This window comes from Neofelis nebulosa, chromosome 4 (genome assembly GCF_028018385.1).
Source record: "Neofelis nebulosa isolate mNeoNeb1 chromosome 4, mNeoNeb1.pri, whole genome shotgun sequence".
Classification (NCBI taxonomy): Eukaryota; Metazoa; Chordata; class Mammalia; order Carnivora; family Felidae; genus Neofelis; species Neofelis nebulosa.
Window position 1 is genome coordinate 13,768,484 of NC_080785.1, and position 25,557 is coordinate 13,794,040.

Consider the following 25,557-nt stretch of genomic DNA (forward strand, 5'->3'; position numbering starts at 1 on the left):
TAATATTACACTGTAACATTAAACTAACTGGAGTTTGAATAAAAACTGGAAACAAAAAACAAACAATAAGCCTTAGAAAGATATGAACCTCATTATTTTGGTAGATTGTAATGACTGGAAATACAGTAAGATTCAAAAAGAGTTTGGACATCATATGTTTTCACCCATGTGTAGAACTTGAGAAAGTTAACAGAAGACCATGGGGGAGGGGAAGAAGAAAAAATAGTTACAGAGAAGGACAGAGGCAAACCAAAAGAGACTCTTAAATACACAGAACAGACTGAGAGCTGATGGGAGGGGAGCAAGGGAGAGGGAAAAACGGGTGATGGGCATTGAGGAGGGCACTTGCTGGGATGAGCACTGGGTGTTGTATATAAGCGATGAATCATGGGAATCTACCCCCAAAACCAAGAGCACACTTTACACACTGTATGTTAGCCAATTTGACAATAAATTATATTAAAAAGAAAAAGAGTTTAGACAAAGTTGTCCATTTTAGCCATAAAAAAACTCAAAGAGGAGAAGACTGAAGGCACTTAACCTTCAAGATTTACATTAGGAAAGATGATGAGAGAGGCACCTGGGTGGCTCAGTAGGTTAAGCGTCCGACTTCAGCTCAGGTCATGATCTCATGGTTCGTGGGTTCAAGCCCCATGTCAGGATGTGTGCTGACAGCTCGGAGCCTGGAGCCTGCTTCGGATCTGTCTCCCTCGCTCTCTGCCCCTCCCCCACTCATGTTCTGTCTCCTCTGTCTCTCAAAAAATGAATAAACATTAACAAAAAAATAACAAAAAAGGGAAGATGAGAAGAACCTTCAAAGACATCATTTGTAGCACAAGATAGAGTTGGGGGTCGGTGGGTCTGAATCAGTATCACTCACAGTACTTCTCACCTTCTTTAGGAATCCACTCTTGTTCTGATTCAATTTTTTTCTCTGCTCACAATGAAAACAAACTGCAACATAATCCACAATAGCTGTGTATGTGTATTTCACCACAGACCCTAGCTTCAGGTAGGTACTAAGGTACCTAAGCTTCAGGTACTAAGCACTAAAATCTTGTGCTCCAGCTGTTGACTTAAGGCGCATTTTATAAGCCACAAAATATCATATTTGCAATGAAGTGGACAGAGACTGAATGCAACCTGGACTCAGAGGCAGGGTCCTCCCGACAGCCTTTGTTCTAATAGAAACTTAAACCTGTATGGAATGCCTATCCAGGCTTACCTGGTTCTACCTTGCCCTTTCCACCCAGCACATACCCATCCTACCCCACTCAGGAATTAAAAGGTCCTGAAATTGTTATTATATTTCCTCTCCCTCTTTAATAGAGAACCAACGATCTTCATCTGTTCTGGATCTCTCTCAATTCGTGTCAGATGCAAAACTGACAATGAAATTGGCAGGGGTCCCTGGGGTCCCAGGGCCTCTCTGAGACTCATGGCAGGAGAAAAGCGTTGTCTGGTCATGGCTGTTTTTATCCTCAGATTTTCCACCCTCTGACTCCCTTTATTTCCTGAGTTAGTCACCAAGTCTGAACAGCAGCCAAAGCCCTGACAATATTAGCAAGAACATTTGATTCCTTCAATAAAACTGGAGATGGCCCTGAAAAATGATCAGTATTCACCTGGCTCTCCCTCTGCCTTCCCTAGGGGACAGTCCTTCATCCCTTCTACCCTTTTCATCATGGCAACAGAGAGTCTGCCAGAAGGCAGTGGTTTACCCAGGCAGGCTGCCTTTAGTGAATATTTTTCATTAACACAAACAACTTTGTTTCTTCTAAGCAAAACAACAACAAAAAAAATTAAAAATCAAAGGGTAAAAAGATTAATCTTAAGTGGACAGCAGCTAGAATCTCTTAAGCCTGTAAGGATATTCCAGATCAGTTCACATAAAGGGTTGAGAAGAAAGAGCACCTGGAGCCCCGCAAAGATGACAGACAAGGGAGAAGCTCAGAGAAATGCCTCAGAAGGAGATGGTACAAAGGGCACTGGCTCAGGAATAAGTAAAGGACGGAAACAGATAAGTAATTTACTAATAAATAAAGGAGAGAGCAGGGCAGAAAGATGGGTTGCCACAGTCAGTCTCTCAAGGCTTAAAAGGATTTGCTTTGGGAGGTTAATAATAGAGGGGAGTGGGTGCATAGGGAGGAAGGAGCCACCAAAGAATGCAAGGAGCCTCCACCAAATGAAAACTTCTCTCCTGAGCAGGTGTGCACGTACCTACGCGTGTGCTCGTGCACACTGTCACACACATACGCTCTAACTCCTAAACTTCCCATTTTCCCGACTAAACTGGGACTAGTAGGCTGCTTCATTATTTTGTCAGAACTGTGGTCAGACCGACAGTGAGGTTCAAGGGTTGTGGCAGGAGGCGGAAGAGGTCTTCCTGTGTATGACACTCACCACAGCACCAAGAACCTTCCCAATGAATGCAGCATGTTCCCCTGAGGTCATACGTCCCTTAATGTTCTGTGAGGATAGCTTATTCTACAACAACTAAACAAAAAATGACGGAATCTGGAAGGCTATATAGTAAGCTCAAAGTAGAATGTATACTAATACCCAAAGCATATATGTTGCTACTGCCTACTGGAGTCTTTATAAGTCACAGACCCTACACTGTGGAGCAAGGCAGTGGCGGGGATGAAGACCATAGACTCCTTGAAGCCTACCAGAAAGATGAGTGCTAGTTTTCTGTTTTGCTTTGTGAATAATTAGATGCCCACATTTCACTTTCTTTTGATCCTCCCGGCCCTATGAGCTAGAGAGGGTAGGTTCATTCCTCTTTAGCTAATAAGGAAACCAAGACTTCAAAGAAGGAATGAGATTTCCTCAAGGTCAACTGGCTATTAAGTGGCAAAGCAACATCTGGCATCAAGTCTAATGATGAATACATGATACTCTACTGCCTGTCCATCAGTATAATTAAAATATACTTAATGTTTTCCGCTTCTTTCCGGTTTGATTTCGTTCATTCCATTAATATTTAGTAAGCGCTACTTTCTGGACAAAGTTGAAAAGAAACTGTCTTACAAGAGGTCTCAGAAAATCAACACAACAATAATGAGACTATAATGATGCGGCGGGATTGGAACAGGAGAGGAACGACAGGGCTCACACGTGAAGTAGAAATAAAAGTCTGAAGTCATTATAAATGGCAGCAATGGCATGTGTTTGGAGTTTCATACACAACTTCTAAATAATGTAGGTGTCTGCTTGAGAATAACCTGCCCTCAAAGAAAGCTCAGAACTTTAGGCAGACCAACGGCAGAGGGGTGGTTCTTGTCAACGGGAACAGTGTGTGCAAGGGAAAAGATTCAAGAAAGACTGGTATATTCAAGGAACTATCAGTGTATTCAAGAACTATCAGTGGAGGCCAATTTTGTTCAAGAAAAAAAATGTGAGGATGAGCCTGGAGAGACGGTAGGTGATGGGAAGCCTACTCAAAAAGGGTCTTGCATGGTGCAGAAAGATGTTTAGCTGTGAGCCTTTAGGCTGAGGGGATCCAGGGAGGCATCTTCACAGGGCAGTGACGTGACCCAATGTGCTTGTTGGAGAACATCCTGGCAGCAGTATGGACTTAACCAGCAGCCTGGCAGAGAAGGAGGAATTGAGGCAGGTGGACTAACAAGAAGACTGTGCTGTAGTCATGGCAACAGATGAAGGGGACTCAACCGAGGTAGTAGGGACGCCTCCAGGAAGCATTTAAAAGTGAAATCTATGGGTGCCTGGGTGGCTCAGTCAGTTGAGTGTCCCATTCTTGATTTCGGTTCAGGTCATGATCTCACGAGTCATGAGACTGAGCCCCATATCCGGGTCTGCGCTAACAGTGTGGAACCTGCTTGGAATTCTCTCTTCCTTTGTCCCTCCCCCACTCACATACACACTTTCTAAATAAACAAATATTTTTTAAAATCTTTAAAAAATAAATAAAAGTAAAATGCACAGAGCTTTGTGTTTGAACGTAGGAATGAAGGAGAGCAAGCCACCCAAAACAATGCAAAATACTTTGAAAACAACCTTGAATGCCTGAAAACAGAGACTGTGTCCCATTCATCTTTGGCTGTCTCCTTTCTCATATTGACCTGGGCACATTTGGGGTGCTCAACAAACTTCTGTGAAATGGCGGTGTTCTCTAATCATTATATGCCTCTGCAGAGGCACTTTGAAGGTGGGAACCATCAGCTGAATCTTTGTTTCCTATCTCTGAGGACACCTGCCTCAGAGATCTGAAGCCAAGAGGTGTTTAGAAAGGTCATACAATTAGGAAAATTCTCCAGATTAAAAAACAACAACAACAAAACAAAACAGAACAAAACAACATGAGACGTAAAAGCAAAGCAGACTTCTAGACTGAAGTGAAAGAGTGAAATAATGCTGGACTTTGGGCAAATTATTTGCAAAAATGGCCACACTCATTCTATTTTCCTCCCTGAATCCACATTCATTTAAAATGTGATTTTGTGCATGATATAATATCAACGTACAGAAATCAGTTGCATTTCTATACACGAATAATGAAGTAAAAGAAAGAGAAATCAAGAAATCGATCCCATTCACAACTGCACCAAGAACCATAAAATATCTAGGAATAAGCCTAACCAAAGAGGTAAAAGATCTGTATGCTGCAAACTACAGAGCACTTATGAAAGAAATTGAAGAAGTCATAAAGAAATGGAAAAACATCCCATGCCCATGGATTGGAAGAACAAATATTGTTAAAATGTCCATACTACCCAAATCAATTTACAAATTCAATGTAGTCCCAATCAAAATTGCACTGGCATTCTTCTCAGAGCTAGAACAAACAATTCTAAAATTTGTATGGAACCACAAAAGAACCCGAATAGCCAAAACTATGTTGAAAAAGAAAACCAAAGCAGGAGGCATCACAATCCCAGACTTTAGCCTCTACTACAAAGCTGTAATCATCAAGACAGCATGGTATTGGCACAGAAACAGACACATAGACCAATGGAATAGAATAGAGAACACAGAATCGGACCCACAAATGTATGGCCAACTAATCTTTGACAAAGCAGGAAAGAGTATCCATTGGAAAAAAGACAGTCTCTTTAACAAATGGTGCTGGGAGAACTGGACAGCAACATGCAGAAGAATGAATGGACCACTTTCTTACACCGTACACAAAAATAAACTCAAAATGGATGAAAGACCTAAATGTGAGACAGGAAACGATCAAAATCCTAGAGGAGAAAGCAGGCAAAAACCTCTTTGACCTCGGCCACAGCAACTTCTTACTCATTATGTCTCCGAAGGCAAGGGAAGTAAAAGCAAAAATGAACTATGGGAACCTCATCAAGATAAAAAGCTTCTCTGCACAGCAAAGGAAACAATCAGCAAAACTAAAAGGCAACTGATGGAATGGGAGAAGATACTTGCAAATGACATATAGGATAAAGAGTTAGTATCCAAAATCTATAAAGAACTTACCAAACTCAACACCTAAAAACCAAATAATCCAGTGAAGAAATGAATAAGACATGAATAGCCACTTCTCCAAAGACATCCAGATGGCCAACAGACACATGTAAAGATGCTCAACATCACTCATCATCAGGGAAATACAAATCAAAACCACATTGAGATACCACCTCACACTGTGGGTCAGAGTGGATAAAATTAACAACTCAGGAAACAACATATGTTGGCGAGGATGTGGGGAAATGGGAACCCTCTTGCACTGTTAGTGTGAATGCAAACTGGTGCAGACGCTCTGGAAAACAGTGTGGAGGTTCCCAAGAAATTAAAAATAGAATTACCCTACGACCCAGCAATAGCACTACAAGGAATTTATCCAAAGGATACAGGAGTGCTGATTCATAGGGGCACATGTACTCCAATATTTATAGCAGTGCTATCAACAATAGCCAAATTATGGAAAAAGCCCAAGTGTCCATCAACTGATGAATGGATAAAGAAGATGTGGTTTATATATACAATGGAATACTACTTGGCGATGAAAAAGAATGAAATCTGGCCATTTGCAACAACGTGGATGGAACTGGAGGGTATTATGCTGAGTGAAATAAGTCAGTCAGAGAAAGACAGATATCATATGTTTTCACCCATATGTGGAATTTGAGAAACTTAATAGAAGACCATGGGGGAAGTGATGGGGGAAAAATAGTTTCAAACAGAGAGGGAGGCGAACCATAAGAGACTATTAAATACAAAGAACAAACTGAAGGTTGATGGGGGGTAGGAAAAATGAGAGATGGGCACTGAGGAGGGCACTTGTTAGGATTAGCCCTGGGTGTTGTATGTAAGCAATGAATGATGGCAACCTACTCCCAAAGCCAAGAGCATACTGTTTACACTCTATGTTAGCTAACTCGACAATAAATTATATTTAAAAATTAATTAATTGATTGATTGATTAAATTAAATGTGACTTTGAAAACCTTCCTGTCAAGGGGTGGAATCTGTTTCCCCACCCCTGCAATCTAGGCTGAGCTCATGGATTACTCTGAGCAACAGAATGCAGCAAAAGTGACCTTGTACTTGCACATGGGTGCCTTGAACACTGCTGCTCTCTCAGGACCCTGCCAAGCTGCCATGTGAACAAGCCTGTGGGAGAATGAGAAACCCCACAGAACAGAGACCAGCTATTCCAGTGGAGGCCATGTGGGATTAGTCAACCCTCAGCCAACCTCAGCTGACAGCAGATGCCAGGAGTGAGCTCCTGAAGATGAGAAGAAACTGACCAGCTGAGCCCAGCCCACACTTCCAACTCAGAAAGTCTGGAGTTAAATAATTTTTGTTTTAAGCCACTAGGGTCTTGCTACATTTACAAAAGCTATGGCTAGACTCATCTTTTTTTTTTTTTTTTAATTTATTTATTTTGAGAGAGAAAGAGAGTGCTAGCAGAGGGAAGGGGCAGAGAGGGGGAGATAGAATCCCAAGCAGGCTCTAAACTGTCAGTATGGAGCCCCGCACAGGGCTTGAACTCACGAACCTTGAGTTCATGACCTGGGCTGAAGCCAAGAGTTGGACACTTAACCGACTGAGCCACCCAGGCACCCCTAGGCTAATCTTTGTAAAAGCAATATGGAAGACACTCTTCCTTGGCTTTTAGCTTTGAAGGAAACTGGTGCTCCAACCATTCTGGAGACCAGTTCCAGAGATACAGAACTTTGGTCACTGAACTGCTAACACCACTTCATCTATGACCCACATGGCGATAAGATTTGCTCAAAATGACGTCAGTGTGTACTCGGATCGAATGTTGCAGGACTTCCCAGGAATGGTCTCATACCTGGAAGTAGAGAAATTCTTTGAGGGATGGGCAAGTCCCCTAAAGTTTTCAAGCACTATAAAACCTTCAGGGAATGGGGCGCCTGGGTGGCGCAGTCGGTTAAGCGTCCGACTTCAGCCAGGTCACGATCTCGCGGTCTGTGAGTTCGAGCCCCGCGTCAGGCTCTGGGCTGATGGCTCGGAGCCTGGAGCCTGTTTCCAATTCTGTGTGTCTCCCTCTCTCTCTGCCCCTTCCCCGTTCATGCTCTGTCTCTCTCTGTCCCAAAAATAAATAAAAAACGTTGAAAAAAAAAAATTAAAAAAAAAAAAAAAAAAACCTTCAGGGAAGTATGTATTTATGGGTGTATCAGAAAAATAAAACCCATGTAAAAAGTATGTATGGATATTTTACGTACTCCTTGTCTGAAATATTTCATAATTTAAAATAAAAATTTTTAACCAGGTAAAAATATATTACATTTTCTTACTTTAATAACCCTTTTATTCTCTCCTTTAGATTGTTTCCAGGGATCCTATATTAATATTGCTTGTGTAATTACTGGTTGTGTGTAATTGTTGTGTGATTACTGGTTTCCCTAAGTCTTTTTTTTTTTTTTTCAACTGTGGTATGTTAAAGGTGGGGACTATGTCTTATTCATCTCTGTATCTTCAAGCCCAATACAGTGCCAGGTACACATTATGGGTGGGTATGTAGATCGACGGGTAGGTAGCTGGGTAGATGGGTGGGTAAGTGAAGGGATGGGTCAAATGGATGGATGGGTGGGTGGGCGGATGGGTAGATGGGTGGGTAAATGGATGGGTGGGTGGGTGGACGGGTGGAGACATGGGTGGCTGGGTAGAGTGATTCTTCCTCAAGGATCTGGGAATATTGGGAACTCAATACATGCTGACTGGGCCACCAACAAGGCTTCCTACCACATTCTTCCCCACCATCAACACTCCCATACTCTTAGCCTGCTATGTTTTCCTTTCTTCCAAAGCAATGTACACTTTTGGACACAGCAGATAAGTCCCCTCCCTGTTTTGTTTACTGCCTATCTGCCATCACCAGAACGTAAACTCCATGAGGCAGAATCTTTGTCTGCTTTGCTCACTGTCATCACCCAAGTACCACAGACAGTGCCTGGAACACAGCAAGAGCTCAAAACATACATATTGAATGTCTGAATGTGACCTTGTCCATCTCAATTTTTTTGGAGCCTGACCAATGTGTGTCTGTATCCCTTTCCTGTTTGTCTAGCTTCTCCTGTGAGGTATCTGCTTTTACGATGATCCACCAGCTACTTGTTCTACCCGCAGATACAGGTTGACCAAAAAGAAATTGAAACAGTCCCCGTGAGTAATATACACTTAAAAATATGCAATGTTTTGAGGTGCCTGGGTGGCTCAGTCAGTTAAATGTCTGACTCTTGATCTCCATTGAGGTCATGACCTCATGGTTTGTGGGACTGAGCCCCACATCAGGCTCTGCATTGGCAGCACATAGCCTGCTTGAGATTCTCCCTCTCTTTCTCTCTTTGCCCTCCCCCCCCCAAATAAATAAACGTTAAAAAACTTTAAAAATATGTAATGTTTTTTGGCAATCTAAAAATCTGAGCAAGGTGGATCCAGAGAAAGTATACATCAGAAATAGAATACTTAAGGGCGCCTGGGTGGCTCAGTCGTTAAGCATCTGACTTCAGCTCAGGTCATGATCTCATGATTTGTGACTATGAGTCCCACTTGATGTGAGCTCAAGTCCCACTTCGGGTAAAACATGAACCCAGCTTCTCTCTCTCTCTCCCTCTGCCCCTCCTGAAATTCATGCTCTCTTTCTATCCCTTGTTTACTTGTACCCTCTCTGTCTCTCAGAAAGAAAGAAAGAAAGAAAGGAAGGAAGGAAGGAAGGAAGGAAGGAAGGAAGGAAGGAAGGAAGGAAGGAAGGAAGAAAGAAAGAAAGAAAGAAAGAAAGAAAGAAAGAAAGAAAGAAAGAAAGAAAGAAAGAAAGAAAGAAAGAAAGAAGGAAGGAAGGAAGGAGGGAAGGAAGGAAGGGGAAAGAAAAGAAAAGAAAAGAAAAGAAAAGAAAAGAAAAGAAAAGAAAAGAAAAAGAATACTTAAAAATATAGAACATTTCTGGGGCGCCTGGGTGGCTCAGTTGGTTGAGCGTCTGACTTCGGCTCAGGTCATGATCTCACAGTTCGTGGGTTCGAGCCCCACTTTGGGCTCTGTGCTGACACCTTGCTAGGAGCCTGGAGCCTGCTTCGGATTCTGTGTCTCCTTCTCTCTCTGCCCCTCCCTGGCTCATGCTTTGTCTCACTCTCTTTCTCAAAAATAAATAAATGTAAAAAAAAAAAAAAAAAGTTTAAAAAAAATATAGAACATTTCTGGTTTATAAATAAAAGCTACATTATTATCTATGAATCAATAACAACATCAATTAAGTATGAAATAAAGTGAAGAAGAGTCTGATGGAAAAACTACAAAGTGTTTTCAAACTATAGTAAAACCTTGGTTTGCGAGTATAATTCATTCCAGAAACATGCTTGTAATCCAAAACACTTGTATATCAAAGCGAAGATCCCCGTAAGAAATAATGGAAACTCAGATGATTTGTTCCACAACCCAAAAATATTCATATAAAAAGGATTACAACACTGTAATTTAATACAAAATAATAAAGAAAATACAAAATATAAAGAAAAATAAATTAACCTGCACTTACCTTTGAAAACGTTCATGGCTGGGGTGAGAGAGACAAGAGAGAGGAGGGTTATTATGTAGGACGACTTTCACTATCACTAACGGATGTTGACTACACTACATATTAGTAAACTCTTGTCACAGACTGTATTTAAAGTAACTGGCAATTAAGGCAGCAGAGGAAAGGGTCTATATCTGCAGGCAGCCTGACCTAGAATGAAGCAAAGCATTCCTAGGCTTACTCTTGTATGGAAAAGCAAAGAACTATCCATAGGTGCTTTGAAGTGACAAAAAATACACCAGTGCCAGTTGTGGGTACCTTCCAACATTCTGAAAAATCACCGATTTCTGCCAAACACCATGGCCTGAGACCAAGCATTTGAGCATGGGAGACGATCACCCACAATCCCACAGCGAGCGAGCGAGTGAGTGAGTGAGAGAGAGAGAGAGAGAGAAGAACCATTGGCTCAGTTGTGGTCATGTGATATTCAGCATCACCTACTACTTGTATTGCAAGACATCGCTCGTTTATCAAGTTAAAGTGAAATGTTGGCTCGTCTTGCGGAACACTCGCAAAACAAGCTACTCTCAATCCAAGGTTTTGCCATATTATTTGTGGGCCTGTTTCCTTTGCCTGAGTGTCAATCATGTGGGAACGCACCATGGTTCGTCAGTCAACGCTACATGTCCCTGGTACCTTGTCATGAACTCTACCTGTCACTCTTAATGGGATTCTGATAGGTTCTTTGGTGGCAATTCTGCTGACTCATGCCCTGATGGCTTTGTAACCTAGTTAAGGGTTCATTAGCTTAACTAGGCTAAAGCTATTCTCTTTCAGAGAAAATCAGCCTCCCGCCCAGGGTAAGACACATTATCTGAAATTGTTCCTTTTCTTCACAGATCCATTTCAAACTCTCCTATTCTGATTTCTTTGTAACCTAGTTAAGGTTTCATTAGCTTAACTAGGCTGAAGATATTCTTGTCAGTTAAAATTTGCTTTCAGCCTGAAATTATCCACACTCTTTCTGGAATGGCTGCATTTTTCCCACAGTCTAAATTAGATTAATTTCAGGCTTCTCCCTCTCTAAATTACAATTTGCCAAGATGGCCCAGAGATGGTCTCTCTCTTCCAGAAACCTGTCTTTCTTCTAATACTTGACTCCCCCAGTCAGCATGGCATTCCCTTCACAGCCTCCTCACTGCCCTGCCTGCCCGCGGAAAAGCCCAGCACTCCAGAGAACCACGCGCACATGCCTCCATGATGGACATGTGAAATGCAATATACAGAACATGACCTAACTTCTTCAGATGTGATTTTAGAACACCTTCACACAATCTGGGCTTTATTGCAGAAGAAGCTTTGATTCGCTGATTTGGTGACCTTATTTTTATAGTAAAACAACTGTAAAATTTGGAAACAAAAAAATCAAACAACCCACTACAGCAGAAACCAGAACTTTAGCTAGGACAAAAATAAAATGCAATTAAAACAAAACAAAACAAAAAGACCCGGCTAATAAAAGAAAAAAAAAAACAAAAAAAAACCTCAGGAGGAAGCAAAAGAATATGGAGTTCGTTGCTAAATGTGGCTAGATCTGTTTAAATCTTTTTCGCCTCCAAGCCTCCAACTAATATGAATACTGTTTTTAAAAGTTCTGTGGTAATTAGATGCAGCCCTTTGGAAATTAAATTTCAAAAGGTTTTATGACCGAGGCTGTTTGTGAAATCATCTTTCCTATGTAACTACTGCGACAAAGCAAAATTGTCAGGCTAGTCTGTCTTGGGTTGCATTCATTATCACACATTCTGCTGCTAGCAGGGGTGATGGAGTAGGAGGAGGGCAGTCGGGAAGGGGGGTGAGGAGAGGAGAGAGAGAGAAGGGGAGAACCTGGCACCAAGACTCCATGCAGACAGCGCTGGGGTGGCGGGTGGTGAGCCAGCCGGGAGCCATGAACCCGCTGCTCCCAGAAGCACCTTGTTACCATGGCTCTCAGACAGGAGCCTCCGGCTGCATGGGGCACGATGCTGGGCCTTACTGTTAAGTACTTTAGCACACTGTGGCTCCTCAACACAAACCAACCGTGTCATCTGACGCGCAGCTAACCAACAGTGGTCTCTTCCCTCGATGAGGGGACACCAGGCCTGTGGGGTATCCTAAGAGACTGCCTGCTACTCTCCAACAGAGCACAGCCCAAAGGGATTTCCGAGGGAAGAGACGTCATCTTGAACTCTACTTTCAGGATGTACACACAGTATAGGATTCTCCCCCATACTGTATGTTTCACAAGAAACATACATAGGACCCAGTCTAGAAGATTCCTTATGGGGCAGGAGACACCTCTCTTTTTTTTTTTAATTATTTTTTTTTAACGCTTATTTATTTTTGAGACAGAGACAGAGAATGAACGGGGGAGGGGCAGAGAGAGAGGGAGACACAGAATCCGAAACAGGCTCCAGGCTCTGAGCTGTCAACACAGAGCCCAACGCGGGGCTCGAACTCACGGACCGTGAGATCGTGACCTGAGCCGAAGTCGGACGCTTAACCGACTGAGCCACCCAAGCGCCCCAACACCTCTCTTTTCTGAGCAACTTACTTTGTAATAGAAATGTACCTCCTAATAGAAAAAAAAATGTTAATTCCGTGTGTGTGTGTGTGTGTGTGTGTGTGTGTGTGTGTCTACACATGCATACACAGAGAAACCCAAAGTCTCTGTTTGGTCTGGCTGGAGTGAGGACAGGAAAGAAATACAGATAACGACACATTTTTCCTCCTCATAAGGTGCTAAAAAACCAGTACCTGTACACAAAACTGTCCATGAGTCAAGCCCTGGAGGTGGCTAAAATACTGTCCTAAAAGGGATCGATCTTTCAGATGACATTTTAGATATAGCTTACATATCTAAAATGAAGATTTGAGATATAATTTATATATCTAAAATAAAGAAAGGAGACAGTATGGGATATTATCAGGGGTTGATACACCTCATCCAAGAACTGCTGAAAAGGATAGCAAATTGTACCTAGGTCTTTATTTTTTTGTACGTCTCTGTTCGATTTTCTACAGCATCATTTACTGTTTTCCCTATCATCGATTTTGGCCAAAAACTACTTTCATCTAAAATAAAAGAATAAAAAGTTCAGAGGTAAGATCTGGACCACATGCCACAAAACAAAGGCGATTTCTTACAGGCTACCAAATTGGAGGTCTCTTCTGTAAAGCTTAAAAATTCCCATCTAGGGGCGCCTGGGTGGCTCAGTCGGTTAAGTGGCCGACTTCGGCTCAGGTCATGATCTCACGGTCCGTGAGTTCGAGCCCCGCGTTGGGCTCTGTGCTGACAGCTCAGAGCCTGGAGCCTGTTTCGGATTCTGTGTCTCCCTCTCTCTGACCCTCCCCTGTTCATGCTCTGTCTCTCCCTGTCTCAAAAATAAATAAAACGTTAAAAAAAATATTAAAAAAAAAAATTCCCATCTAATGTTGAAGTGGTGCTGGATACAAAATGATCAGCAAGGATATTTTGAGTAATCATTTATAATTTGATTTAGTAATTATTTAAGCCAATCTGTTCTATGTGGTTTTTTGGGGGGTTTTTTGTTTGTTTGTTGCTAAAATAAATACTAATTTCCTGGCCACATCAGACCTCCTTTTGCCTTTTCTATGAAACACTAAATGTTTATACCAAACCCTCACCTCATGAGAATACTGACAAAATCACCTAATAATTGAATATAAAAAGGATAACATGACCCTACTGCACATCTCACAGTTTATTCTGAGAAAACTCCATCATGTGCTGTAAGAGTGTCACCTTCACTGAAGCTTGGCCAGAAAAGAGACCAAACCCTAAATTAACGCAGACAGAAAAGAAAACAAAATTAAGGTAGAGGGGATGTCCTGTTTCTCCAGAATCTCTCCAGAAAACCTTTACTACCAATCCCAAGCCACTGACATTTGGGTTTAAAGATTTTAGCACATGATTATCAACTCCCTCTCTAAATGTATTTGTAAACATGGGGTATTTTGATAAGTAACCAGTTATTAATTCAGGTACCATTAGTAATAAATTTGTGCCACTTTGCCCAGAGTTACCTTGAAATGTAGCTACCTTCTACCTATAAATAGGAAGAGGGTGGGGAGTAAGGGTCCTAAGCAAAGTGGGAATATAAGGGAAAGTGTATTTAGGGGCGCCTGGATGCCTCAGTGGTTAAGCATCTGACTTCGGCTTAGGTCAAGATCTTGCGGTTCGTGAGTTTGAGCCCGTTTCGGGCTCTGGGCTGACAGCTCAGAGCCTGAAGCCCACTTCGGATTCAATGTCTCCCTCTCTGTTCCTCCCCCGCTTGCACTCTGCGCGCTCTCTCTCTCTCTCTCTCTCTCTCTCTCTCTCTCAAAAATAAATAAACATTTAAAAAATTTAAAAAAATAAATGAAAGTGCATTTGTAACCTTTACTTTAGGACTGAATTCCTTTCCAAGCTCTTCTTCCATAACACATTTGTATGCAATGTGCTAATTATGGCTAGCTTTAATCTCTTCATAAAAGTAGGAGCCTATTTTGTTACTACATTTTGTCAGCCATTAGTTCAAGTTCATTAATCAACTAATGGGTCATAGACAGAGATGTGGTAGGGCCCTTGTCCATCTCTGTGGCTTTACAACCAAGGCCTCGGAGTCTCCGAGTTTGCTGGCTTGCTCCACGCCTCACGGCCAGTTAGCAGCAGTTATGGCTGAAAGCCCGTCTTCTGACTCACAAAGTTCTGAAATCTTTACTCTCTTTGGTGGTTTTCAAACTGATCTGTGGATCTCCAGGGCTCCGAGAGAGTGGGGCACTGGCCCTTTCAGGTCCATTTTTGCTGGTTTTATACTTTGGCCTCCCTACTATTATTCAACTTAAAAATCCATGGCTCGGGGCGCCTGGGTGGCGCAGTCGGTTAAGCGTCCGACTTCAGCCAGGTCACGATCTCGCGGTCCGTGAGTTCGAGCCCCGCGTCAGGCTCTGGGCTGATGGCTTGGAGCCTGGAGCCTGTTTCCGATTCTGTGTCTCCCTCTTTCTCTGCCCCTCCCCCGTTCATGCTCTGTCTCTCTCTGTCCCAAAAATAAATAAAAAAAAAAAAAAAAAAAAAAAAAAAAAATCCATGGCTCAGAGTGCCTGTGTGGCCCAGTGGGTTCAGCGTCCGACTCTTGATTTTGGCTCAGGCCATGATGTCGCAGTTTGTGGGTTCGAGCCCTGAGTCAGGCTCTATGCTGACAACATGGGAGCCTGCTTGGGATTCTGTCTCTCTTGCTCTCACTCTCTGTCCCTCCCCACTCACACATACATATGCAAGTTTGCTCTCTCTCTAATAAGCCATGGGCTTAAAGAAGTTTTAAAATCACATTAAAAAAATTTCTAAGTAAAAATATTTCTAAAATATGTTGGAAACCTATTATAACTTTCCATTCAATAGAAGTTGGATCTGGAGTTGAGGGGGTGAATGACCACAGGACCAGGGGTTCAGAGCTCCAAGCTTAAAAGGCAGAAACACCAGAGGCCAGTGCCTCCAACTCTGTGACCAAAGATAAGCTCCTGAGCCCCACTACCTCTCGGTGTCCTGGCCTGTGGAACAGAACTTCTAAAACTTTAAAGCACTGAAGTCTGAATGAAAAACTCTGTGTTCACAGCCGCTGCTGTCAATACGGTCGTTGTTAGGCAATGTCAGTTATATATTAACACGAGAGAACGAACTTTTAGATCAGCATATGGCGAGGGGCTGATATACTCTGTATTTTCTGGATTTCCAAACCTAACAATTCAAACTGTCTTGTCCTCTGTGGCATGCATTAGCAGTCACTTTGCTCCCAAAGGAGGTTGGGAATCACAGGCCAAGATCATTGACACTCTGGGAGTGTGACGGGGGTCCAGGGGAATGGGCAGGCAGTCCCTCAGTTGTCTCTAAAGGATGAGCTGGAGTAGAGGCTTCAGGAAGTTTCCCATCACAGCTGTGGCATATAGCAAGCCTGATTCTGAGCTGGGCAGCTGCAGGAAGGTCATGGCCTGGGCACCAATCTGCCTTTAGAGTCCGTGGCCACAGAGGAGTCTAACAATAGGCCAGTGCCAGATTCAGGGAGTGCCAACCAGACCCCTGTAAGGGGCCATCTGGCTTTGGAAATTCACAGTCAGAATCCAAAGACTTGTCTAAGGTCACAAGGGTGTCTGCTTTTATGTCCAATTCAACACACCACATTATTTCTTAACCGTGGCCTTGTGAAATGTGGTGTGAGGTGTTAGTGGGACAGGGATGAACCAGACTCCTTAAGGGGCCTACCTGGTCCAACCATGTGGTTGAAGTGTAGGGCAGCAAGTCTCAACGTGTGGTCCCAGCATCACCTGGGAACCTGTTGGAGATGCGCGTCCTCAGGCCTCATCAAGACCTAACCAAACCAGAAACCCTGGGATCAGGCCCAGCGATCCCTGTTTTAACGAGCCTTCCAGGTGACTCCCAAGCAACTAACACTTGCAAACCAGTGGCACAGGATGTGTTTGAAGAGGAGCAGCCAGACGTGAGCAGTGACAAGCCAGACGATGACAGGAAGTGGGCACGGAATCAGGATACGATGCTGTGGATAACAAAAGCCCACGGCGTGGAGAGCCTGCCATGGTGGGCAGAAGAGTCAGTCAAGCTGAGAGAAGCTGGAGCCCGACACAACACGAAATAGGTCAGAGTTTCACACCTTACTGACTTCAGAAACTCACATGGAAAAAACCAGGAATGACTGAGTGGTCCATATGTGAGAAGAGCCTTGTTGAGGGTGGACACCAAGCTTGCTCTTCTCTCCATCCAGAAGAAAAGTGTCATCAACTTACTCAAAAGAGCTGTCTTCTCAAGACAGGGGCTAACTTACGAGCTAACTGAGCACCATCCTGGACTCTTGGCCTCCCTGGAGGCCGTCTGGGTCGAAAAGTGGAGCTTTATCTTAAGGATAAAACGAGCATTTGTAAAATGAGCAGATTTCTTAGGCCTACCCCAAGAGATTCTCACTCTGAAGGTCTGAGAAGCGGCTCCATGCAGATGAATTCTTCTGAATGTGCATTTTTAACAAAGGATTCTACCAGTCAGACCTTAGGTGGACCTCAGATGACAGTTTGACAAACACTGGCTAAATGATCCACTCATCCAACAGCAGCAAGGTTGGGAACAATGAACAAAAGATCGATCGTTCCTCTTTTATTTGTCACTTGTTTGTTTTTAGGTTGTATTTTTGATGTAATTCATAGATTTTTACCAGAAGACATTGGAGAAGTTAAGACTGGTTTTCTGAAGTGGCAAAAAGTCCCTGAAATCCCAAAATGTAGGAAACTTCTAGACCAAGGGCAAATGGGGCTGGCAGAAAGGCAGGGGAAAATTTCTGGGACTTCTCAGGACAGGAGCCTTGGAATCATACATATTTTCTCGGTTAAAAAAAGGAAAGCAAGTGATGCACTGGAAACCCAGTCCTCTTTCCCCTATGTCGAGTAACTGAGATGATTAATCACCGAATCGCTACACATTAGAGCTGGCGAGGACCTTGGTGGCCACCCTGCCCACCTCAGCCCTGGCGTGAAGTCACTCCTTGACCTCTAGAGATGAAAACACCCCAATCAGGAGGCCGTCAGTCCACTGGTTAGAAAGGTCTCCCCCAACAATGAGCTGAAATAGTCCTATTTCCTTCCTTAAAGAGAAATGAGAGTTTTGCATGCTACCTTCAGACATATGGGTCGATTCTTTTTCTTTGCAGGAAAGGAAAAGTGAGGCGCAATTACCCCGAGAAACCTTAATTGGATTATGCAGTTCAAGTGACAAGACAGAAGGAAAATCTGGCCCTTTTTCCTTCTTCCTACTTCCCTTCCCACACCGCTGGCTTCTTTAACCACAGCATTTAATAAGTTATTGTAGCAAAATGGGGAGAGAAAAAAAGAAAGCAAACCCCATTCTGTTTTGTTTTTTAATCCTTACATGTCATCTTATTCCTTCATTTTTGTGGCCTTTTGTCTCTGCCGGTTTCCATGGCAACAACAACCAGCAAGCAGTTCGCATCCCTCTCAGTAGCTTGCGCACAGAGAACTCCAAACAGGGTCAAAACCAGCTCTGGGTTGAGGAAGGAAGTAGACGATTCCCTTCCTTCTCACTGATGTTGATGTGTGCATTTTTTAAGGTGTCTGTACGTTTCTGTGCACTGATCTCGGTAGTTTTGGCCGCAAGTGATTTTTTTTTTTTTTTAGACCGTGTCTTTGTTCCAGATTTGGGGGAAGGGAACAGTGACTTTCACATGCAGTCACATTTTTGAGAACATACGGATACATGATTCGTACAACATGGGAAAAATAAGGAGAATCCAGTCATCTTGCAGAAAAAAAAATAGCAAATGGTTTTCCACACACACCTAGGAAGGAAACTATTCTCCGCAAATGCACCATGTTTATACAATATTTATAAAATCCATCAATGACCCACCAGGTTCATACAATATTTATAAAATCCATCAATGACCCACCAATCTATTAGACACAATTTCCATCAAGTGATGATATTTGATTTTACTTTGTAACTTGAGTGTTTTTCTGTTGCAATGCTCCCTGAGTATTTTGTGTTTTCCTTAGATATTTGTCTGAAGTGGACACCCACCGTGGGGCCAACAGGGGGTGGTATGGCCACAGTTCGGGTCCTGTGAGAAACACACATCATCTTCTGATGAGTTTTAACTGAGACTGAAATAAGCATGATTTTACTCCTCTCAAAAACATAAATCGTTACTTAAGTTTTACCAATACAGCCATACGTACCCAATTATGCTAAAGAGGAATGGTAGAGGAAATTTGTAGTGCAAGCTTTTAAAAGAAGTATCTCAGAAGAAGGGCGCCTGGGTGGCTCAGTTGGTTAAGCGTCCGACTTCGGCTCAGGTCATGATCTCACAGTCTCTGAGTTCAAGCCCCGCATCAGGCTCTGTGCTGACAGCTCAGAGCCTGGAGCCTGCTTCAGACTCTGTGTCTCCTTCTCTCTCTGCCCCTCCCCTGCTTGTACTCTGTCTCTGCCTCTCAAAAATAAACATTGAAAAAAAAATTTTTTTAAGTATCTCAGAAGAAATTGGTACCCGCACCAGTTTCCTATCACTGCTGTCACAAATTACTGCAAATTTAGTGGATTAAAACCACACAAGTTCATCATCTTATAGTTGTATAGGTCAGAAGTCCAAAATGGGTCCCACAGGGCTGAAATCAAAGTATCAGCAGAGCTGTGCTCCTTCTGGAGGCTCTAGCAGAAAATGTGCCTCCTGGCCTTTCCCGGGCCCTAAAAGCAGCTTGCATTCCTTGGTGCATGGCCTCCTCCTGTAGCTTCAAACCAACAGGACAGCATCTTCAAATCTCCCTCTGATTCTAAAGCTCCTGCCTCCCTTTTAGGAGGACTCTTGTATTTGTAACAAGCCCACTCAGATAATCCAATTTAACCTCCTAACTCAAGATCCTTAACTTACTCATGTCTGCAAGGTCACGTTTACCATGGAAGGGAACTTATGAGTTCCAGACGTGACGATGTGGACATCTTGGGAGCTATTATTCGGTCCACCATGGGCACCGCTTTCATCAAATCATGCCTGCCCACCCTCACACGTTAATTCGATCCTGGTCTTATTCCAAGACTCGGACAAAAAGCCCGTCTCCAGCTTGCCCTAAATCCTATCACTCGGTCGAATGCCCAGCTCTTGGACCGCAAGCCAGGTTGACAGCAAATGTTTTATGGTTTCTACGCCTGAGGCCACCCACTCAAGATGGTCTGGCTGTACCAGGTTCTGCCTGCTCCTGTCTTTCTGCCTCCTCACCCCATTCAGACAGTGCTCTCCATCGCCTGCCCCCACACTTAGAGCATCGAGGACTAGTTCGTGCCCCACAGGGTGAGATGTGGGGAGACGGGAAGAGAATTTGCCTTAATGTTCAAATTTTCTTTCATCAAGGACATGAATGCCCTTGCCTTTCTATTTGATTTTATATTTGCCCTTCAACTTACTAACTTATTTTTCAAATCTCATCTGCTGATTTTAACCCTGCTAGACCTCTTGTTGAAGTCTAGCCTTGGTTTCCAACCTCCCACTTAGAGCCTGACTTCTGAAACCCGTACTTCCTCCAGCGGTTGGTTTCCCGAGACATTACTAGGCCCACCCCTCCCTGCTGCATGGCTCTGGACGCCCCACCCCTGCCTCGCTGCACCCTGGCCGCTGCACCCTGGCCACTGTAGCACATTGTCTATTTCCCAGTCCAGCTACCGAGCTCAACTAGATACTGTGCCTTCCCTGGCTGCGCCAGGCTGCCCACCGCTGAAAGGGTCCCTCCCAGGCTCCTCCACTCCCTAGTGGGAAGAGAACCAAAGAAAGGGAAGGAGGCCCCAAGAGGGTTGCCATAGCTCACTCTGATGTGGGTATGGAAACGCTTGCCCACTAGGGGATTAACGATGCAGCTCTACATGTTAAGGCCACAATCCCGCCGCCACATACACGTCCATCTTCTCTCCCTGACACCGGCCGTGGAAGCCCCTATGTTTTTCTGAAATAACTACTTACATTCTCAAAGACAGCTCCAACTTCCTACAGTTGAGAGAACCCCCCACTGCACAATTATTTGTGATGGATGAGGAGCCCACCCAAGGCAAACACGCTCCCAAGGACCTGTTTTTGAAAATACAAAATCCAAGGGCCCGTCTCTAAAATGTAATGTGACTTCTTATGCAGAGGTGTCACCACGAGCCAGCCAGGATTGGGTCTGGCAGCTGTGAGATGTGGAATGCACGCAGTCGGTCACCACCACCCTCCGCACACACCGGGTACCACGGCCACGGGGCCAGGGGCCACAGAGAGTTTGCTCACTGCTCTTCTGCAATGCCACACCGTAGCAAACATCCCAAACTCACTCACAAAGCTAAGCAGCCCAGACCTCACGGGCAATGTGATGCTGGTACCTGGAGTCACTGAAAAAGGAGTTTTCCTTTTCTTTTGCTCTAAACAACATAAGAAAATAGACATTACCCCTACCTTCTTTCAGTGGCCATCCAATGTCAAATAGAGGGCAGGCGTTCTAGGGTTCCAGTTGTTCTCATTAGTAACCGTCTTAATGAGATGTTTCTGGCCACAACGGGAGTGCCCTCCAACTTGAACACCCCAAATTACTTTTATATGCTTCTTTGATTTCCAGGGAAGAAAACAGAGTGGGGAGTGAGTAAAAGGAAACGTTGAGAAAACAGCTCAATTATATAACTGACTAATTTACAGCATTTCTCCACTGATTGTAATCACCTCTAACCAGATAAGGTCATTAAGTGAAGGTTTTCACTGCATCGTGACCAAAACTCGACTTCCCTTTGCCTTTATTACCCTAATTCATTTCCATCACAGAATCTCAAAAATAACCTTGGTTTTAAAAAGACCAAGCCATCTTGCGGTATCTGCTAGATGTCTCTGGAGTACATTCTACCTCTGTTGTTTGCAACAGACCTCAAGTTTTTAATAAGGCCAACATGGCCTCCTCCTTGTCGAAATGACAAAAAATACACTGACCTATATAGAAACATATCCACAGACACACAGACAGATACAAACACAGACAGCACACGCATAAAGAATCTGAAAGACGTAGCCAAAATATAGACAGAACAGAGGCTCCATCATTACTCATTAACTTTCTGACCTTGAGCAAATTACAGAATATCTCTGAGACTTGGGTCATCTATCATGAAGGTAATAATATTGAAAATGAGGCTAATGATATTTGAATACATCATGGGGTTTTTATGAGAATGAAGTGAGTAGACACATATAAAGCCCTTACAACAGTCCCTGGCACATAAGTCCTAAGAGTTTGTTGCTGATTTTAGTGGTGGTGGAGACAGTGGGGCAGGAGCAATGGTGCTGAGAGTTTTAGAACATGAGGTTCAGTGAACAAGAGAATATGAGCAGAAAAACCATACATCTATACAACCTACATTACTTTGAAATACAGTGTCCCATGGATATCACCTTCATAATAAAACTGAGATTAACTGAGCCAATTCTTATGTTAGGAACTTCACGACATTGGCTCTGAAACTCAAAACAGCCCAAACAGGTAGGTAGCACTAGCCTCGTTATGGGAAGAAAACAGAGACCCGCAACCTTTAAGTAAGTGCCCAAGGCCACACAGAGGACAGAGGTGGACCCCAGCTTCTGTCATTCAATAAACATTCTCCTCCTGGCCAGTCTCTCCCCAAAGCTAGCACCTCCCACCGCCTGGTCCCTCCAGCAAAGCCAGCAGGCCAGGATTCAGATTCCTGGTTTTTAAGAGATGAGGAAAAGGAGGCAGACAGCCAGGAGGTAGAGATTTAGGAATAGAGCACAGGGTGTTGCGTGGGCGGGAGTGGGTGCAGGTGACGGCGACAGCGGGGATGACGGCACTGAAGGTGGTAAATGGGGCCTGGAGGCCAAGAGCAGCCGAGGAGGTTGGAAAGACCACGAGGATGGGGTAGAGGAGAAAATGGCACAGTGCAGACCCCACCGAGAACTAGATTCTTCCAGCGGCTCTCCAAGCCTGCCTGTGGCAAGTGATGATTACTCTTTTTCAGTTGAAAAGACCGTCAAACATTTTAAATTACAATTGTCAGTAGTGAGATGGTGTTTCATCATGTGAAATGATCTAAAGCTGCAGAGCATAAAGCCTTCTTTAAACAGCAAAGTAATGGCTCCCTGTAGAGAACTAAACTTCCAGCACAGAGCGGCTCACTCTTCCCAGAGACACTGGGAGGAAAATGAGCAAGTGTCCCCTGACCGGAGAAGAAAGCACGTGGCGCAGAACCACCAGGATACACAGGTGCACGTGCACTGTCTTTCAGGCCCTCTAACCGGGTGCTCAGACCACACCCCTGAAATGCAGCCGGCTTGGCTGAGCCACCCTGGGTGCCGACTCCAGACACGCCTTTATGCAGACAAGCTCCCGTGGTGTTGTGCTAATGGGGGAGAGGCAAGGCAGCGAGAAGTTCAAAGGGGAAAAAAGTAGCAATCCCAAGCTGCACACCGTCTGATGGCGGTGTTCACGGCCTCCTCTCCCCCAACAGAAGTTACTAAAGAGCGGCAAAATGGTCTATTTATGGGTTCCTCTCTCCTGTTCTTCCAGAACCCCCAAAGGTGCAAACGAGCCACAGATCTGCAAGATGCCAGGCAACAAGAAGAGAGTTAAGGGAACCCTATTCTGCCTCAGACCATGCCAAGCCCCCACGGACAGGCCAAGCCACTGGGAAGGGAAGAGGGGAGAGTGAAGCAGGAGACCAGGAGCTCCAGGCACAGAGGGCAGGGGCAGGGGTGAGAGGAGCAGGCAGGTGCAGGCATCAGAGATGTTAAGTGCGGACCTGCCTCCAACTTCTCATCTTTGACCACCTGTCCCCTCATTTCAGTTGCTTCTGTTGCCCTAAAGCCAAGCTGCCAGGAGTTTGCACACGATGGGAGGCGCTCGGACTCCAGATCCCGGAGCAGTCTGGGTCATGTTCCTCAACGTATGGGGTCAATAGGATTCTCAGAAAGCTCCGAGCCTGAAACTGGCCTTTCCCTACACTTTGCTCTGTTCAGCCCTGGGAACCTTCTCAGATGTCAATCAGGACAGACACAGAAAGCATCATTCAGTCACTCAACGAATATTTATTGAGCACCTACCATGTGCCAGAAAGCGTTCTAAGGACTGAGAAATAAGGCAGTGAAGAAAACAGAGGAGAAGAGAGAGACCATAAACAGGAAACCTCAGCTGGCAGGGTTTCTAGGAGTGTGGGACATTTGGGCAGCCCTCTCAGCTGTCACCCTCAGCTCCTCCACGATGGGGGCGGGCAGGCTGTCCACTTGTACAGAACCAACACCATGAGCAAAGGCACCCTGATCACGCCGGCCCGCACCTCCCACATCCCAAGACCCAGCACCATTTCTAGCATCCTCCGAGCCAGGTGCTGAGACAGAAGAGAAGATAAAGAGTGGATACAGCCCTTGGCGGGTGGTGGTTACTGGAGGTGAGGACCCCATGCCTTCTCAGGAGACCTGGGAGGACAAGGCTGAGCTGAGCATCCAGGTGGCACTGCCCCCTCCACCCACCTCCCAACAGCACCACATGTCCCCTCTGGCTGGATCAGACTCTCGGTCTCCTGACGTCAATTTCCCCTCCCTTATCCAGGCCGCCCCTCCAGAGCAGCCGTGCTGATATGGTTGGTATCCGAATCACTGAGGCTGTGCGAACCAAGCAGTTCATGTCATTGTCTGCTATTGATGCAGCAGCCCTGGGTGGAATCGCAGGCTCCTCACGGGAGGTAAAAGATAAAGGTGAAACAATAGAGCCTCCAGACTGTTTGTATTCCCACCCCAACCAGGACCTGCCCTGGATTAAGAATAATTTTCCAAATCTTTACCAGCTGCCTGGCAGCTTGCCACAGATCAATAAGTCTTCTGCAGAGTTCCAACTTGCAAAAATATTTACTGTACATAATTTAATAGAACCCTCTCCTGGATAAGGAGCTGACACTTTTAATTACCTGGAACAAGTACTCTCCGTCTATAGGACACAACATACACGTGGCTCGGAATGCCAATTAAATGCATCTCCCGTGGTTTTTCACAACTGATTCATAAAGAAGAGGGTCTGTACGATGGTGACCTCCATGGGGGGAAGGGTAGCCACAGATGTAACCAGTGATTTTTTTTCCCAGAAGAAATTTCAAAATGCTACTCCCTCTCTTCCATTGCTTTTGTCTCGACTCCCTTCAACAGACATTCGCCTACTCAAATACAGAGACAAATCTTTCCCCGTTTCCTGGAAATTAGCTTCTGCGTCTTCTTCAGGGCTCTGCCAGGGGCGGCTGGCTCTCAGGCGCTCATCTTCTTCAGGTCCTGGGAAACACATGGCTGAAAATGTACAATCTGGAACTGACCTGGCAACAACCACATCGATGGCAGTAACACGGAAAACACCTTCCGTGGGTCAAAAACACGGTGCCAGCCTTTTAATATACTTCATTTCCAAGCTGAATAACAATAGGCATGTGTGGAGGCATCATGATGCCCACTTTTCAGGTGAGAAAACAGAGGCTCAGAGATGTTCTGTAACTTATCCAAGGTCACCAACCACTAAGCTGCTGAGCAGGACTCAAACATACATCAGTCTGACTACAATCCCGCATTGTATGTCAAGCCCGTTTTGAGGAAGCACCACACGTTCCCAGAAAAGCTCCAGAAATCTGGACTAGTTTATGTCCTGGGGCTGTCTGGAGCTAAGTCGAACAAATCTGGACAGATTTGGAGACTGGCTTCCCTACTCTTGTGGCCTCTTCCCCCTGGGCTTGAGTCCTCCTCTAGCCCTCCTCTTTCTAAGACCCTGGGAGAATGTCCACCCTCCACCCAGCACAGTGGATGAAGCCTGGGCCCAGTGTCTATCTGGCTCTGGCCCAACATGGTCAGGAGCCCCATCTGTAATGTGGGCATTTCTCTCAAATGCTAATTAACTTCCTTTGGCATCTTCGACAAAAGCAATCCCCTGGCAATCATATTCTGCATAAGCACCTAAAAATTTGTGGGCGTACAATAAATATTCAGTTCCTAACA

At 44.5% G+C, this 25,557-nt stretch overlaps 1 protein-coding gene and 1 non-coding gene across 2 annotated transcripts in view; one reads left to right on the plus strand and one right to left on the minus strand.

Moving 5' to 3' along the window:
- Positions 1 to 25,557, minus strand: part of TMEM178B (transmembrane protein 178B) — a 379,754-nt gene that overhangs the window by 117,967 nt on the left and 236,230 nt on the right. The window lies entirely within an intron of this gene.
- TRNAR-UCG (transfer RNA arginine (anticodon UCG)) lies at positions 9,398 to 9,482 on the plus strand. Its single transcript has one exon. It is a non-coding gene; the product is annotated as a tRNA-Arg (tRNA).